Below are 17,477 nucleotides of genomic sequence, written 5' to 3'. Positions count from 1 at the left end.
AAACAAGAGAAAGAAGAAGCGAACAGAAAAAAAATTACATAAATGTTAAAACTTTCAACAAAAAAAAATTTGAAAAAAAAAAAACAAAAAAAAAAAACAATCAGGTGTTACCTGGGTGTATAGAGTAAAAAAAAACAAAAAAAACAACCAGGTGGAGAGAAGTGTTAAAAAAATTGTGGTAGCAGGTAGGCAGGCTCGACCGTAACACTAAGGAGGAAAAAAAAAAAGTGACATCTTAGTCGATGTTTCCATCGCGCGACCGGAAGTTGAGAGCGTCAAAATTAAGCATAGTCAATCGAAAAGAAAAGATCACTTGCAAAAATCACAACGCAAAAACTGACCCCTACTTATAGAAATACGGTGGAATCCTTCTATCGATTCAGTTGATCGATCACTGCTGATGTCATTCTCTATCTATATAAGAGCCAGGTACGTCCAAGGATGGAGTACTGTTGCTACATCTGGGAACATCTGGGAAGGAGCTGCTAGAAAGGACTTATCCTGCCTTCATAGAGTTCAAAATAGACTTTGTAGCCTTGTGGGGGATGTCCTTTTCTCTTCCCTGCAACCTCTTTCTCGCAGAAGAGATGTTGCGAGTTTGTCTCTGCTTTATCATTATTTTCATGGCAAGTGCTCAGCTGAGCTCCATTCTATGGTCCCCCTCGCCAAACTTTCACAAGAAACACCCGTCTAGCAGAAAACACTATCAATAATTTCCCCCACTCTTTATATGTGCCTAAACCTAAACGTAGATTCCATGAGCAAAGCTTCTTACTTAGAATTGTACGCCTATGGAATTGTCTTCCGTTTTTCTGCTTTCCAGCTGACTACAATATGGTTGTCTTCAAGTCTAACGTAAACAAGTTTTTGATGAGTTGTTCCATACAAGTTAATAAATTTACCGAATTTCCATTACTAACGGTTACTATATTGTCCAATTTCTACTGCACGCTCTTTAACCCTTATCCTCGAGTGGCCTCTGGGCCTTGATAAGTGGGGATGCCTATGTAAAAAAAAAAAAAAGAAAAGAAAAGAAAACTGCCCAGTTGAGGGTGAAGGAATTAATGTTTTTGGCCAATTTTTTTATATTTGTCGTCCAAAGAATCGAAGTTCAAAACAATACCGGTTTGGTCACAGTCCAACACATCTGTCGGAAGTGTTTGGCAGACATACATGCACACACATTTTGCCTTTATACATTAGACTATCTCTGCATTACGAACCTATCCAGGGGCGTGTTTCATTCAGCATTTAAACTTTATATAGATAAGTGTGTTTATATATATTTCTATATGTAATATACACTACTAGATTTAGGTAATGTTTTAAAATATCAATCTGCACAATATTACTTGCATGATATTGATATTTAAATATAAAAAAGAGAAGAAATAAAATATATAATAAATCGTTTCTTTAAATTGTTAGATATTTTGAATTTTCGATAATCATAACCATTCGTAAGCATTGTTAATGATTCATTTAAATATTTATGTTCTTTTTGTGATAGGTGTGCCGTAAAATTTTAAACAGTTCAATTAGTGTGCCACCATGTAAGAAAGTTTGGGAACCACTGAATTAGGGTATTTACTTTTTGCACACTTGCTTTACTTTTGAACTTTGTCGACAAAATTATTGAATCGTGTATTTGAATTAGATTGAGGCAGCAGGATAAAAAGCTAAGAGCTGATTATTAAAAGAAATAAAATCATTGAAAATATAAATTTCCATGCAAATCTTTCAGGAAAGCTGTAGCTGTAATACCAGCTGCAGTTATTCCTATTTATTTTGCCTACCCAGGAGGGCAGAGTTAGACACCAGAGTTGTTTTTAAACGTGGAGAAAGAAACAAAAATAAAAATTGTCTCAGTCGTCAAGGATTTCTCCTTTACTAACCGAGAACAAGAAAGTGAAGTGTAGCATCAGAACAGATAGTACACTTTGATCTTGGCCTGAAGGCCAAAAGTTGTTGTAACTTATTTTAATACAGACTATGTATTACTGATAACGTGGTACAAAATGAAGAAAGGTACAATTGTATTGATATTTAGAAAACGAAAACAAAAAATAGGACTTAATTTGTGGTGTGTTTATTGTTAAAAAAAGAAGAAAAAAAATCTAACATCCACTTTGTAATCCCCATTGTTTTTATGAAAATATTGAAATGTTTTTCACTGTTCAGTTACAAAGCTTGTCTCTACAATTAACTTGAAAGTGGGGAAAGACGATTGATGGGAGTAAGAAACAAAGACAGAAAAACAGGCAGTAAATTAATATATGGAAATTTCCTATTATAAAACAACTAAAAAACAAAACTTTCACAACCAATAGATTTGCTGAGTGTATTTTTATGAAAAATTTGAGGAGGGTGCAGTTTGTAAGGTCAAACTTGTCAAAAATAGATTGCAACAAGCCCACTAATGCACTCATCATGTACGGTAACAATTGCACTGCATATTTTGTGATTAGTTACACATGTGTACAAACCATCCTATCTTCATGCGTCTTTTCTATATTTTGCTGGGTTTTTTTTGTTTTTGTTTTTCCCAATACATTTCAAATCACTTTTTCTGGAGACATTGATTTGAAAAAAAAACGGTCAATCTTTCATTTGATTTTTATTTCTTCCTGTGTCTAAATTGTTTTTCCTTTTTGCCTTTTCATTTTATGAGAGATTGTGCATTTTATCCTTTCATTCTAACCATTGGTGCTGGTGAAAATGTCCATCTCAAGACGAGTAGAAAGGCGTCATACGCTTCAGTGATTATACTCTTGTCTATAGCAGCGAACACCTCCATGATGGCAGCCTTCAGAGAGTCGACTGTGTTATGGGTATGCTTGTTGGTCTTAGTTTTGATCATGAATCAGAAGAAACAGTCAAAGGGGTTACAGTCAGGTGGGGAGGGCAGCTACAAATTCAGTGACCAGTGGTAAAGAACATTGTTGGACAGCCAACCATGGGTTGTCTTGACCTTGTGTGCAGGAAGAGTTCTGCTGGAAGATGTAGAGGCATCCATTGGAGAGATTGTCCATCCAGGGCTTTACCATGCTCCTCAGAACCTCCTGGTAGATCTTGCTGATGACTCTCAGGGCCTTATGAAGAAAGAATGGAGGCACATGACATTCCCCTTGCTAGAGATGGTGCGAAGGACCATGATGAAAGAAAATTTCATCCAGGGCTTCACTTATATAGAAACATATGAAGAAATTAAATGTCTTTATAAAACAAAATGAAATGAAATCGCTTCTAGCTAATATCTCTTCGCGGCACACCAGTAACCATTCCACAACACACTGTAATGAGTACAATGTCAGTCAGTTGTCAAAACTTTGAGGAATTTGCTTGACTAACAGTACTGAAGAGCATTGATACAGTGAAACGACACACACACACACACTTGTATTTAACATGCATACAACCCGCAACATGAAAAAAAAAAAACACAAACGGGAGAAAAATACCAAACCACTGAGAGAATCCAAATCTGTGCCATGAAGGGTCTGTTCTTATGGGAAGGGTCAATGTTCTCTATAATGCAACTATTTTGAGAATATTCCACCAAGTAAAATATGTTTCATCTATTCAATCATAATGTATGTTTCGTTATAAAATTAATGAGATATTTTATCGAATAGAAAATCTTGATCGGTGAACAATGTAAGTTGTTGACCTTCTTCTAGTTGTTTGCCTCTATAACCAAGTGGCCAAAGTACTTTCTGACCATTAGAAAACCCCCTGTGCACAGCTGTGCTGCAGATTATAGTGTGTGTGTGTATATATATATATATATATATATATATATATATATGTTTTATATTTCTCATGTGTTTGTATGTGGCTTTATATTTTTACAAAATGAAATCTGCTGGGGAAGACTGGGGAAGAAGATGTTATAACTAGGGCTAGGACAACAGCATATTCTTTTCATTGTTTTGACTCTTGAGTGTGTATCCATCTTATATGCTTTTATATAGAGTGATGTGGTTCTCAGTTGATTAACTGTGTCTGTGTCAGATATATACTCGAGAGTCAAAACAATGAAAAGAATATGCCGTTTTTATAACCCTAATTATAACTACATACTTAAAACAAGAATAAGTTTAAGGCTTCTAAAATTCATACTAGAATTAACAGTGGAAAAAATTATTTTCAAATATAGCTGCTAAGTAATAATCAGTTCTAAGTGACTATCTTCTGGAGGTTGAACTACAGACTATAAAAGAATACAATTACAAACTACTTCATTTCTACCAAGTCATGCTCCTTCAAAATTTTCTGAAGATTTCAGAGTTCAACAAGACACACCTCAAGACGGTTAAAGGTTATAGCGGCTAAAACATTACATGATTAATGCCGGAGTAATCCAAATAATCCAGGATTTTATTTTATTTGTATTTTTCGTCTGTTTTTCGACATTCTGTTGGATTTTATTCAAACATCAATATTATATTTCTCTTAGTCTGTCTGTCCATTTCATTTATAGGGGGGGGGGCATTGTGGCTGAATTTTTATATGGACACTGAATAGAGAACTATATATTATGGCATCTGTTCAATGCAGAGTTAATCAGACCATCAGAATGTTTCATTAAATGAATTAAAAAAAAAAAAAAAAAAAAATACCAACTCAGCAATTGATCTAGCTGTAGCCTTCTTTACAGAAAAAAAACAAAGAAACAGTTTTCATTTCACATTTTGGTAACTTGGAAAATAAACAAGATTATCATGGTATCATTTCATATATTTTAATGCAGGTGAAATTTACTGTGTATAAACATAGTTACATTTTATTAATTAGAAAAAAAAACCAAACAAACACAAAAAGGTCTAAAGAAAGGTTATATGTTTTTTGTTTTTTTTTCGATATTCAAAGTCGATAGATCTGATTTTGTATAAAAATGAAAATGAATTCCCCATTAAAATCTGGTTGTATCATGAAATAAATAAATGAAAATGAATTTCCCATTAAAATCTGGTTATATAATGAAATAAATAAATGAAAATGAATTCCTCATTAAAACCTGGTTATATAATGAAAGTATGAAAATGGATTTCCCATTAAAATCTGGTTATATAATGAAAGTATGAAAATGAAAATGAATTTCCCATTAAAATCTGGTTATATAATTAAATAAATAAAAATGAATTCCCCATTAAAATCTGGTTATATAATCTATATATCTATAAATGTGAAAGTGTCTGTGTGTATACATTTCCCTATGCAATAACTATCAATTTTTAGTCTACAGACTCGAAATTTGATATACAGGTTACTGAGATTTGGGAAAATCGATGTGATCAGTTTTCAGCCAGAAATTTGGCGATTAAGGGGTCAAAGTTCAACGATTTGACCTTTGAGAACTCTACCAAACTCCTCCAACAATTTTGGGTCTACGCACTTGAAATTTTAGATATAGGTTCATTGGACATGGATCTAACTTAATAACTTGATTTGAGCCCAAAACAATAAATTTTAAGGGGTCATAATAGGGGTCAAAGTTAAAAAAATTGACTTTTTTTTTTATTTTGCTCAACATACATCTCCAAATACCCGGGCAATGCCGGGAACCCATGCTAGTGAAAGTATAAAAATGAATTCCCCATTAAAATCTGGTTATATAATGAAATAAATAAATGAAAATGAATTCCCATTAAAATCTGGTTATATAATTAAATAAATGAAAAGGCAGAACGCTAATTGGTCAAATAAAACAATTATTTAATCCTGAGTAATTTGAAATGATTACTTTATTTTTTCCACCTTTTTATTAAAGAGAAAAATACAAAAAATGAATTTTACCTTTTTTGTAATTTAGAAATATGAGGTGGTTATTATCATCAATAAATTTAATTAAAAAAAAAAAAATAGGTATATTTATTTAATTATTGGAAAACTTAGTTATTTTAGTTCCGATACAATTACCGATTCTGATTCTTTATATTTAAATATAGACTTGTTATTTTTTTTCCAATTACCGTCAAAACACATGTTAAATGTGGATATATTTTCTCAAACATAAAAAATGCTCTTATATGGGGGTAATCTATCGATTTTAGCTTTACTTAATTTTAGCTTTAATTTAAAAATCAATAAATTATTTTAATATTACTACCAGCAGTAGAAGATTTTGCTTTAAACAAAATAAAATAAGACAAAAGAATCGATTTTGGCACCGGAAAATAGTCACAAATTGTTCCAATTCCAATTCTCGTAAAATTTCCAATTTTTCCGATTAATCGTCCCAACACTATTGCTCAATGTAATATAGAATTTATTTTTTAAAATAAATTATTCCAAAATAATCTAAGTTGTTGATGTGTGTAAATGTACTTGTGCGTAATCTTAACTGGAAGTTGTCATTCGAATTTCAAAATAATCTAACCAGAACTATTTTGAATGTTAAATCTTTTTAACACTAATAATATCAATATGAACCAAACTATTGTGTATATACGAAAAAGTAGAAGTAAATTGCATACGAATCATACGGAGCATTAATTTATGTGAAACTTTATAAAACATGTAAATGAAACATATGAATGACTGTTTTGAAAATTTTCTTATCAGTGTGTGTGTGTGTGTGTGTGTATATATATATATATATATATATATATATATATATATATATATAGATATAGATATATATATATAATACATATTTAAAAATATTTTGTTGCATTGAATTAAATGAGCCCAAAGTGTTTTAATGAAAATTTATTTATTTATTCATTTAGATATGACTTGATTGAAAACCTTGGCACCAAAGTCAACAAACTAAGTTTTTTCTTAAATGTTTTTTTTTTTTTACTTGTTGACTGCAGCATGCTGCTGGTCCTGTGCAGTTCTAGGAAGTCCACCCTTCCAGGCTTTGATTTATCTCTTTGAGAAGAGGTTCGTTTATTACAAATAGCCTGAAGTGTTCCTACCAGCGAATGCCAACAGAGCTGCCCAGGCATTTTTTTTACAGGCCAAAGTGCTCTTCCTCAATCTTTTCCAACCTTAGTGCTATATCATCCTGCCTTGGATAAATAATTAATGTGGATTCTATCAATGGTATAGCATTTAAACAATTTCATCTTAATGAATGGAAACCATAAGAATTAAGTAATCATATAAAAGTAAAATTTGTATTGTTTTTGAATGATTTCAAATAAGTTTTTTTTTTTATTATTATTATTATAATGAGAAACTCAAATGATGAATGTTAACAGGAAAAAACTGGCTAAACTATGACATCAATGAAATAAGGAATAGATCTGCATATGATATAATACGATAAAAATACACAAAAGAACATACCCCCTCCCCCGCTGACACACACGATTTGGAGAGAAATTAAAAAAAAAAAAAAAAGGCAAGGATAATCAGGAAATTCAAAAAAAAAAAAAAGGCAAGGATAATCAGGAAATTATAAAAATAATTCCAGAAGAAAATACTTACTTTTAATTAAATCTTAAATCACATTCATTTATAAACAGTTTAATATAAATCAGTGTTTAAAGAAAATTAAATTCTCCAGATGTTAAGTTTCAGTGTGGGAGATGGGAGGGGGCACTTAGTGTCTACAGACAATACTCAAGGTAGAATAATTTATGATTAGTATGCATTTTAACTGTGCACTGGGTGCAGAATGTGAAAAAAAAAGGCAATTTTTGTCTTGTATATACAGCAGTAACTGACAAAAAAATCTTGTTATATGAAAACAGCTTTACTGGTTTCATATGTTTCAGTGTATCTAAGATATAAAATAGAGCCAGTCTCTTCTCAGTTTTGCGTGTGTGTTTGATTAATAAATAGTTTACTTCCTACAATACCAATATTTAATCCTCCCATATTGGAATCGATTCCAGCAATTGTAGATTTAATCCCAGCAATATTTTCATTTCACATAGTGATATTTCAGAAGATATGGTGAGCTTTTTTCTAAAAGAAAAACTTACTAATACCAACATTTACACCACTAAGAGACATTTCCTTTTGGCATTAGTTTTTCTGTTAAACACGTTTTGATTGGCTAATATTAATCACCGCCATAATTTTGATCAATTACTGCATTGTTCCAAATTAGTAGAATCCTAAAATGCATTTGCATTATGCAGACGATTTAACTTCAGTTATTTCTTAAATTTATTTCTTAAAATTGAACTTTTTTTTTAATGGTTTATTCCAAACATGCACAAACTTCGATGATTTTTAAGGAACAAAATTAATTAAACCGGTTGGTGTTCATAGTTTATGTGCGTGGGTTTCCACATTTGAGGACCTTTCTTATGACTTCAGTTGTTTTTATCATTGTTGTCCGCTGTCTCAGTCTTATCTTTGATTCTAAGTTCTCATCTCTTCTGTTTTTTTAAGACCATTATTATTATTATTATTATTATTATTATTATTATTATTATCATTATATAGAAGTAAAGTTGTTTTTTTTTATTTCCATCTAATTTAACTACTTGTTTATATGTAAATTAAATGCTGAAAAAAAAACAAAAAAAAAACAAAAAAAAACAAGAGAGTGGACTCTTTTTCTAAGTGCTCACTGAAACATTAAAAAATATTAGAAAGTGGTTGACTCAACAGAGTGAAATCCGGTACACATAACTAAGAAAAAGATAGGTGGTTTGTTCAGTTAATCATAAATTACAGCTAATGAGAACAATTAAAGCAGAATTGTTTTGAAACAATAATCAATCCCAGAACTAAAGTATGTTTTAGCACTTATCTTGTGTTATTAAAGTATACAGGAAAAAAAGCCTTAAGGAAACAAACGTTAACTTAAACTTAGTATAATAATAGATATCAGTTTTATCTTTTTAAAGGCTTCCTATTATTTTGATTGTTGTTTATATTATTTTTATATATCTGATATTGTGGAAAAAAAAACTTTGGTGCTTGTATAGTTTATAGATCGTGCTTTTTTTTTTTTTTTTTTTTTTTTTTTTTCTTAGATAGGATTTGATTAAATTCAATTTTTACAGTATTTTTTGTTTATTAAATTGTTAGGCGAAAACTAAGAATAATTAAAAAGCCTTTCCATGTTAAGAATGACTTTCTAAATAACATTATTATTTCAGCACGGTCTGTAAACTGCAAAAGCATGAAAACATTGTGCACTGTGACGATTCATATTAACCCTAACAAATAGTTATGCGGAATATCTACATAAACTAAAAGCAAATTAAAATCTATGAACATATTTTGTAACCTTTGTACAAAAAAAAAAAAAAAAAAAAAAAAAAAAAAAAAACATGTATTTTGTTTTTCCTAAATATCAAATAAATAAAACTATCCCCCTCCCCCTCTGAAATGTTGGTCAAGTTTCTGACAGAGAAATGAAGCCACCGTCTGTGATGAACTAATGTAGGATAATCATTGAGGCCAGAGAACAATAAAACATGTGTCACGATGACATCTCTCACTCCTCGCTTGAAAAGATTATATTCTTATTATTATTATACAAGCGAGGAGAAGATAAAGAAAAGCTATTCAGAAACGAGCTTTATTAGAGGATATAACGCACGTGTTAACATGTATTTCTTTAGGCAACAATCATTTGCAAGAAAAAATTAACTAATTTTACTTCTTTTCAGTTATATTTAAAGAATATTATATACTCCTGTTATACACCATTTTCAGGGCGAACAACAACAAAGAATATAATTACAATAAATTCATAAAAAAAAAGATAGTCAATTTATAAGACACATTCTATTCCCCTTTTTTAAATGTTATTGGATTATATGAGTGTGCGTGTGTGTGTATATATATATATATATATATATATATATATTATATATATATATATATATATATATTATATAAGAGCAAACAGTTAATAAAACATGTTAAAAAACACTTCGAAAAAGAGTTAAAAACATATTTACTCTGAAAAGGAAAAACTTGATAAGTGGATAGTCCTTAATCCGCGGAGTTTCGAAGAAATACTTTCCTTCTCATCAGAGGGTAGGAATTATAGGAATTAGCAAAATGCGGGATCGGATTTTGATACAAAAGTATTTGATGAAACTACAAGTAAGTCAAAGATCTTACTTGATAACAAAAAGTGAAGCAGAGGGAATATAGTGAAGAAAAAAAGGTGATTACATGTGAATGGATAGTCTGGTAAAAGGTTTATTATATATATATATATATATATATTATATATATATATTATATATATATATATCATGTTACACAAATATTATGCCCTTATTTTTTTTTCTTAATTGAGCGCTCTGTAGAAATTTTCTCAAACTTTCTCTCTCGAGGGAATAGAGCATTAGAGGAAAAATAAAACGTGTTAATCATTTTTCTCACACACACACATATATTACATTAAAAAAAAATCAACTTTTCGAAATCATCGTTCTCTTAGGGTCACACTACATGTTAAGGCAAACAAATATCCCCCTTGGGAAGCTAGGCATTACAGCATATCTTGTTCACAGAATACTGCTTCAGACCCATTGACTCTATTCCATTTCTATAATACAAACATGCTGACTGAACCATCCTATGTTATATTTTCATAACTCTTTCTCCACCATATTTTTATTGATGAAACTGTTGAATAAAATTGATTTAAATTCTAAAGTTTGTTCTTTTAATTGAAAACCTAACGACCCTTTTCTTCATGCCAAACAAGGCCAGCACGTTTGATACAGAGCAGCGACCCTACTGCAAAATGGCGATCTCCAATAGGATTCTCCTTCAACTTTACATCCCTAAGTCTAACACACACACACACACACTGTGTGTTAATGAAACTTGAAATTATTTTTCTGAATTTTTTTTAGATAAAGACTGATTATTTAGATTATTTAAACTACTGTTCCTATCCTGAGCATTATTCACATCTTTCAGTTAATGTAACCTCTGACTTTCTTCAATTTTATCTTGTCAAACTCAGGAATCTTCCTGTTCAACTCAGGAATGTGCACAGAATCTCTGCAAGGAGCCATGGCATAGTAGATAAAGTACTTAGTAAAATTCAGTTGTAAGTTACACTCTTGCGAGAGCTCAATTGTCAGTACGGGCAACACGCAAAATACAAGTGCAAATTACTTAGGACTTCTACCCAGTCATGGCTTACGAAACAAGAGCATGTTACCTCCATGGATTAACTAGAGGGTTTCGTTTGAAATTCCGTGCAGATTCCAGAGTTTGACAAGATACACATGAAGAAGGTCGGAGGTTACATTGACTGAAACGTTGTACAAATAACACTAAAGAACAATAGTCCAGTTAGAATTCTTTCTAGAAAGATATTGGGCACTTAAAAGAGCAATTAAGTGAAAGTTGCCAACATTCTAAGTGAAAGTGTTCCAGTGGAACAAACTAGACTCCAACTTTGCACATTCAAGTTGTCAATCCATGTTATTAACCACTAAGCAACCGTCACTTTCTATGAAACTGTTGAATAAAATTAATAATTTAAAATTAATTTGTTTAAATTTGTTTAATAATTTAAATGTAAAGAAGTTTTTTTGTTTTTTTTACTGAAAACTTGACCCTCTTTCTTAATTTCAAACAAAGCCAACCGCAGCAACCCTACTGCAAAATGGAGATCTCCAACAAGCTTATTCCTCGACTCTACATTACAAACAGAGAATGAAATCAGGACTTGTAGTATCTCGGACATAACCGTTTCGACTGATACATCAGACGAAGCATTCAATTTACCCCACTTTCTTCAGGGGTGTCTTGAGGAATTTAGGAATCTGTATGGAATTTCAAACAGAAGTCCTGCCATTTTATTTATTTTAACTAACAGACATCTATGCTCAATGCTTTTTTTTATTTATTTATCCTTCCTCTAAACCCAAAACATAGCCGAATTTAAAAACAGCAACTATGATGAATCATCACTCTTCGGTCTTTTAAAGAATAGAAATAGATATATTAAAGTTGTGCTCTCATATTTAATTGGTTTTGTTCGTCTGTATTATCGCATATCAACCCTTTTTGTGTTATTTAATGCTCATGACCAATATCTATTGTAGACAATTCATTGAACACAAATTGTTTTTTTTTTTAATCTCATAACTTGAGAGAGGGAAAGGAGTAGGTTATCATTTGGATTCATCAGACAACTGTTCTCATCTTGAATGTTATTTTCACATTTTGGTCGATGTAATCTCCAAACTTCTTCAGGTGTATTTTGTCGAACTTGTGAATCTGTCGGACCTGTATCGTAGTGGATAGAGTACTTGGTAAAATTCAGTTGTAAAGTTACACTTTTGGAGGTTGAAGCTCCAATCTTCAATGCGGGTGACACAATACAATTGCGAATTACTTAGGGTTTCTAACTAGTTATGGCTGATGGAACGAGAGAGTACTACACCCGTGGATTAAATAAAGAGATCCGTTTGAAATTTTGTGTAAATTCCAGAGTTCGACAAGGTACTCATGAAGAAGGTCAGAGGTTAGATCGATTGAAATGTTGCGAAAATAATACTCAAGATAAAAACAATAGTCTGACGAATCCAAATAAAGCAAAAAATAAATCCAATAGCATAAAAAATTCAGCATAACATATTACATAAGCTGCAATAGTATCCATTATACCAATCAAACAACCCTTAAATTTTGATATTTAAATTTCAAATTTTATTACATGCAAAAGAAAAACATTAATGGATTTTGTTTTATTAGATGTAATTTCGTTATTTGAAAATGGCATTTATATATAACAAAAGAAAGGATGCGTTCTGTATGATGTATATATCGATCACTTGCCCTCCCACATCACCTGGGTGATTCCAGATATCCTTGCTCGTATGTGTGTGTGCACGTATGCAGGATTTTCGGTTTTAATTCTTTCCATATCAAAAAAGTCTTTGGTTCAAGTGACAATTTTAAACGATGGAGAAGAAGAAAAAAAAAGTTGAAATGTTCAAGGTTGTAAATGAGTTGCTATTTAGATGTTCACATGGAAAGCTTAAAAAAGGTATCAGATGAAAAATATGAGTTTTATTAGGAAGTAGAAAAATTAGATGAAAATGAATATGATTAAGATGAAGATGGAGAAAAAGAAATATATAAAAAGGAAAAAAGAAAGCGAAAAAAGAGAAAGAAAACAAAGAAAAAGAGAAAGAGAAAAAAAAGAAAGCGAAAAAGAAAAGAGAAAAAGTGAAAAAGAAAGAGAAAAAAGTGAAAAAGAAAAAAGAGAAAAAAGTGAAAAAGAAAAAGAGAAGAGAAAAAAAGTGAAAAAGAAAAAAGAGAAAAAAGTGAAAAAGAAAAAAGAGAAAAAAAGCGAAAAAAAGGAGAAAAAGAAAGGAGAAAAGGAGAAAGGCAACAACAATATATATAAATTTGTGTGGCAAACAGAAACAAGAAAATTGACGAAAAAAACAAAAGATGAAAAGAAAGAAACATATTCAGGGTCTTAGCACAACCTTTTTTTTTATTGAGCTTTGATAGATTTTGCACCTTCCCCGGCCCCACCCATTTTCTATTCATTCTCTAAAATGCAGCCGAGATGCACTGCAGGTGGCGACAGAGGTGGTGGCAGCAGTAATGGCTATAAGAAACATATTCGACATAGCAAGGCAAACATTGATTGAGTTCCTATTGAAGCTAGCAAGAATGCTGCTGCTGCCTCAACGATATCGGGATACATCATCATCATCATCATCATGAACAAAAGATAGGAAAAGACTGCTCTGAAAAGTGACATCAATGTCATCAGCTAGAAACCTTGTAAGAGAAAGACCCGGGCATTTCCATCAACTGAAAAGATGCGTTACATTCTCTTCATCTATGCATAATATTCACATATGTTTCTGAATCTTTAATTCGTATCGTATTGATTGATGATTCCTATTATTCAGACCACTATTCTCAGCTTGAGTGTTATTTCCACAACGTTTCAGTTGATGGAACTTTCAACCTTCTTTAGATGTTTCTTGCTGAACTCGGAAATCTGCACTAAATTTCTATTTTAGAGCATACTATCCCTGTCCCGTTTGAAATTCTCTGCAGAATCCAGAGTTCGACAAGATACACTTGAAAAAGGTCGGTTATATTGACAGAAACGTTGTGAAAATAACACTCAAGATGAGAACAGTATAGTCAAGAAGAATACAAATAATATGATCAATCAAGCCTCATCTCAAAAAAATTCAGAAACGTAATAAAAATGTAATTCAAATGCAAAAACTATTTACAGTTTCAAACAGATCTGCTAGAGTTAAGCAATGCATTTCTAACACATCTTCCTGACTGATTACAATATGGTAGCCTCAAGTCCAATGTAAAGAAATTCTTGTTGAGCCATCTCCTTAAATAATCCAAATTCTACTCAATCTATACCATTAATGATTACTAGACTACCACCTTACAGTCATTAACCTTTATCCTCGGGCCTTGATAAGTGGTGAATCCCTTGTAAAAAAAAAAAAAAAAAAAAAAAAAAAATTTTTTTTTAGCAGCATTGATAAGTACAGTTTTCCAAAATATATCTAGCATAGACGTTCCGCCTAGTTCAATCCTTTACAGATTATCTATATTTTAGATGATGGCAAACTTGCAAAGATAAAACTAGGTAAAATTCTTGCATATTTCTATTTTCATAAGAATCAGCAAGTTACATTTTGTTTTTGATTTTTTTTTTTGACCTACTAGATTCTGTTGTTGATATTGCCCCCACTCCCACCTCATTCCCTTTATAGTATTGAGTATTCACAAAAGAGACCAGGTGGAGACTTCCAATGATCATACCAAAAAGTGGTGCTTTGGATTCGTAGTCATCCAATCCAGTATCCATTTGATCAGTAATGTCGGGCATGTTGCAATACAGGCAACCAAATGAAAAAATTGATCAAAAAGAAATATGTGACAAATAAATGTTACCAAAGGCAAGATAAGTTACTTTTACCCACCTGGAAAACTTTTTGTGTTTCAACTTATTTTAAAGCGTTTGTTAACTTTGAGACACAAGTAATGCTGAGTTTTACGTTAGAACAAGAAAAAAAAAAATGACTGACATGAGGCAGTCATCTGGGGAGTCTTGATAATCGCTCAAAAAATTGAAAATTAAACAAAATACCAATAGGAACCTATTCAATAAATCTCATCAATCAAGCTAAAATGTAATATTCTATCAGTATTTTGCTTAATTATTTGATTTTTGAACAATTATAAGTAGGTAGAAGAGTAACCGACCTTGCCTTTGCTAACACTTATTTGTTACAGAGCTCTACATTGCGAGTGAAACAGTCGCATTTGCAAGAGATTTTTCAAAGTGGCGACTAGAAATAATGAAACACTTATTTTTTGGCGATTGTATTTCTTTCACTGACAATCTTCCAAAGCTCACTGAGTGAAAAATATCTTTTGTTTTAATAAAACGAACAAAGTTAAATCATTTAAACAATAAAAGTTTAATAGAACAATATGCTCCTTTTTTTTTTTTTTTTAATGAAGGCTGTTAAAAAATATCTGAAGAAATTAGAATGTTCATACCTTCAACTATCAACATAAAATTTGTTGTATAATTACACTCATTAAACAGAAAAAAAAAAAACAGAAAAATCTTTATGATGTACATACTCGTCACAGAACAAAGATGTCATATTCTAAAAATCATGTGGATTTGGCTAATAACTTTTCTATTTGACTAGTAAACGAAAATATTTAGTTGTCAAAGGTCAACTAAAGATAAATTTGTCCGTGGAGCCCCGTGTTATATATTTGTTTTTTTTTTGTTTTTGTTTTTTTTTTTAAACACTTTTTCACTTTGCCGTCTGTACTGTAAAATGGCTGTGATATCTTTACACAATTTCCCATAAACAGTAAAAATAGTTTCATCTTGTATAGAACCAATTTCGACTGCCATCATTATTTCAAATCATTTTGGCTAAAAAAAAAAAATTATCAGTTACTTAAACCGGGGAGGGGGGGTCATATATGCACACTTCTCAAATAGTGGAAAACAAAATAGAACTAATTTTCTAATGATTGCATTTGGACCAAAAAATGTAGACAAAGTGTTTGATTACTCTAATGACTACCCTCTCAGTTTACCCTTAATTCCAACAGTTTTGCTTAGCTTGTGTCATTTTTTTGTTTCTTTGCGTATAATATTTTGTTGTGATAAAAGTTGTTAAAAATGAAAATACTAAAATGCTTAAAGTTTGCTGATCTGAAAATAGCCAATCAGGACAAAACATGTTAGTGCTGTTTCATAGCAATATGAGATGTTTACACATTGTCACTGTTAAACACAGATTTTTTTTTTAATTTCTTTTTTTTTTCCTTTTTCTTTAAATGGTGAAAAAATGTTAAATACCCAACTTTATATATTTTTTAATTTTGTTTTAAGAACTTGATCTTAAAAAAAAAATTGTTAGCAATCAAGGATTAAGGCAAGCATTGCCGTGCTTACAACTTAAAAAGGGAGTCAAAGATAGAGAGAGGGGGTAAAGGGTCAAGGGAGGGAAAGGTCTGTGGGGAGTGAAGGTCAAGGAAAAGATCGGGGGGGGGGGGATATGCACATGAAAGATAAATAGAGAAAGAAGAGGGTACAAATGAAAAAAGGGAGAAAAGTTTTTTTTTTAAACAAAAACCTGGGGGGGAGTGGTCATTTTCTACATTACCATATAATTACTGATTCTGTTCTACATTCCCGATTCCGATTCTTTTAAAATCTCTAAATATTTAGCTATAGAATCATTTTCTTTATTTTCTTTTTTATTACTGTAAAACCCATATAATATGTGCATATATTTTCCCAAACATAAAAATTCACTGGGGAGGAGGGGGGGGGTAACGATTTTAATTTTACTGATAGTTTAAAATCAATAAATATTTATCATTAGTACAAATAATGGAAAATTAAATTTTAAACAAAAAAAAAAAAAAAAAAAAAAAAAAAAACAATGAGAAGAATCATTTTTGGCATCGAGGAAATAGGCAGAAAATTTTTCTGATTCCGATACCGTTTTAGATACATAAAAAAATGTTCTGATTTTCCCAATTCAGATTAATCTTTCCAACACAAGTTGGTTGGCATATCAACCCTTTTTGGATTAATGGATTATTTTGTGCAGAATCTAATCATTTTGGTAGAAGCTGTTATGCTCCAAGTTTTTAATAGAATGTTTATTTATGCTGTAAATGTGTAATTTGTATATGAATTGTTAGCAGATTAATTGATTCTACGGTACTTTTTTTATTATTCGTTATTTAAATAATCAAATGATACATTGTGTTAAAAGGAGAGATGGAATCCTAACAGGTACTCCCACTCTGGGTCAGAGTATAATTGAAGTCACCTTTAAGTCACCATTAGATGACTTAAGATGACTCCATTTTTTTTTTTTTTTTTTTTTTTTACAAGGTGGTCACCACTTATCAAGGCCCGGAAGCCACTCAGGGATAAGGGTTATTGTAAGTACAGTACGTTAGTGTTGAGATTTAATAAATTTATCTACATACAGATATAGAGCATTCTTCTCTCTTTATATAATTACTATAAC

The 17,477-nt window shown here is 31.1% G+C and overlaps 1 protein-coding gene across 2 annotated transcripts in view; it reads right to left on the bottom strand.

Moving 5' to 3' along the window:
* LOC145293953 (uncharacterized) overlaps nucleotides 1-17,477 on the bottom strand; it is a 225,614-nt gene that overhangs the window by 91,795 nt on the left and 116,342 nt on the right. The window lies entirely within an intron of this gene.

This window comes from Euprymna scolopes, chromosome 15 (genome assembly GCF_053919585.1).
Source record: "Euprymna scolopes isolate OS-2025 chromosome 15, ASM5391958v1, whole genome shotgun sequence".
NCBI classification, from domain to species: Eukaryota; Metazoa; Mollusca; class Cephalopoda; order Sepiida; family Sepiolidae; genus Euprymna; species Euprymna scolopes.
The sequence above is the reverse complement of the archived record's forward strand: the minus strand, read 5'-3'. Positions and strand labels throughout refer to the sequence as shown.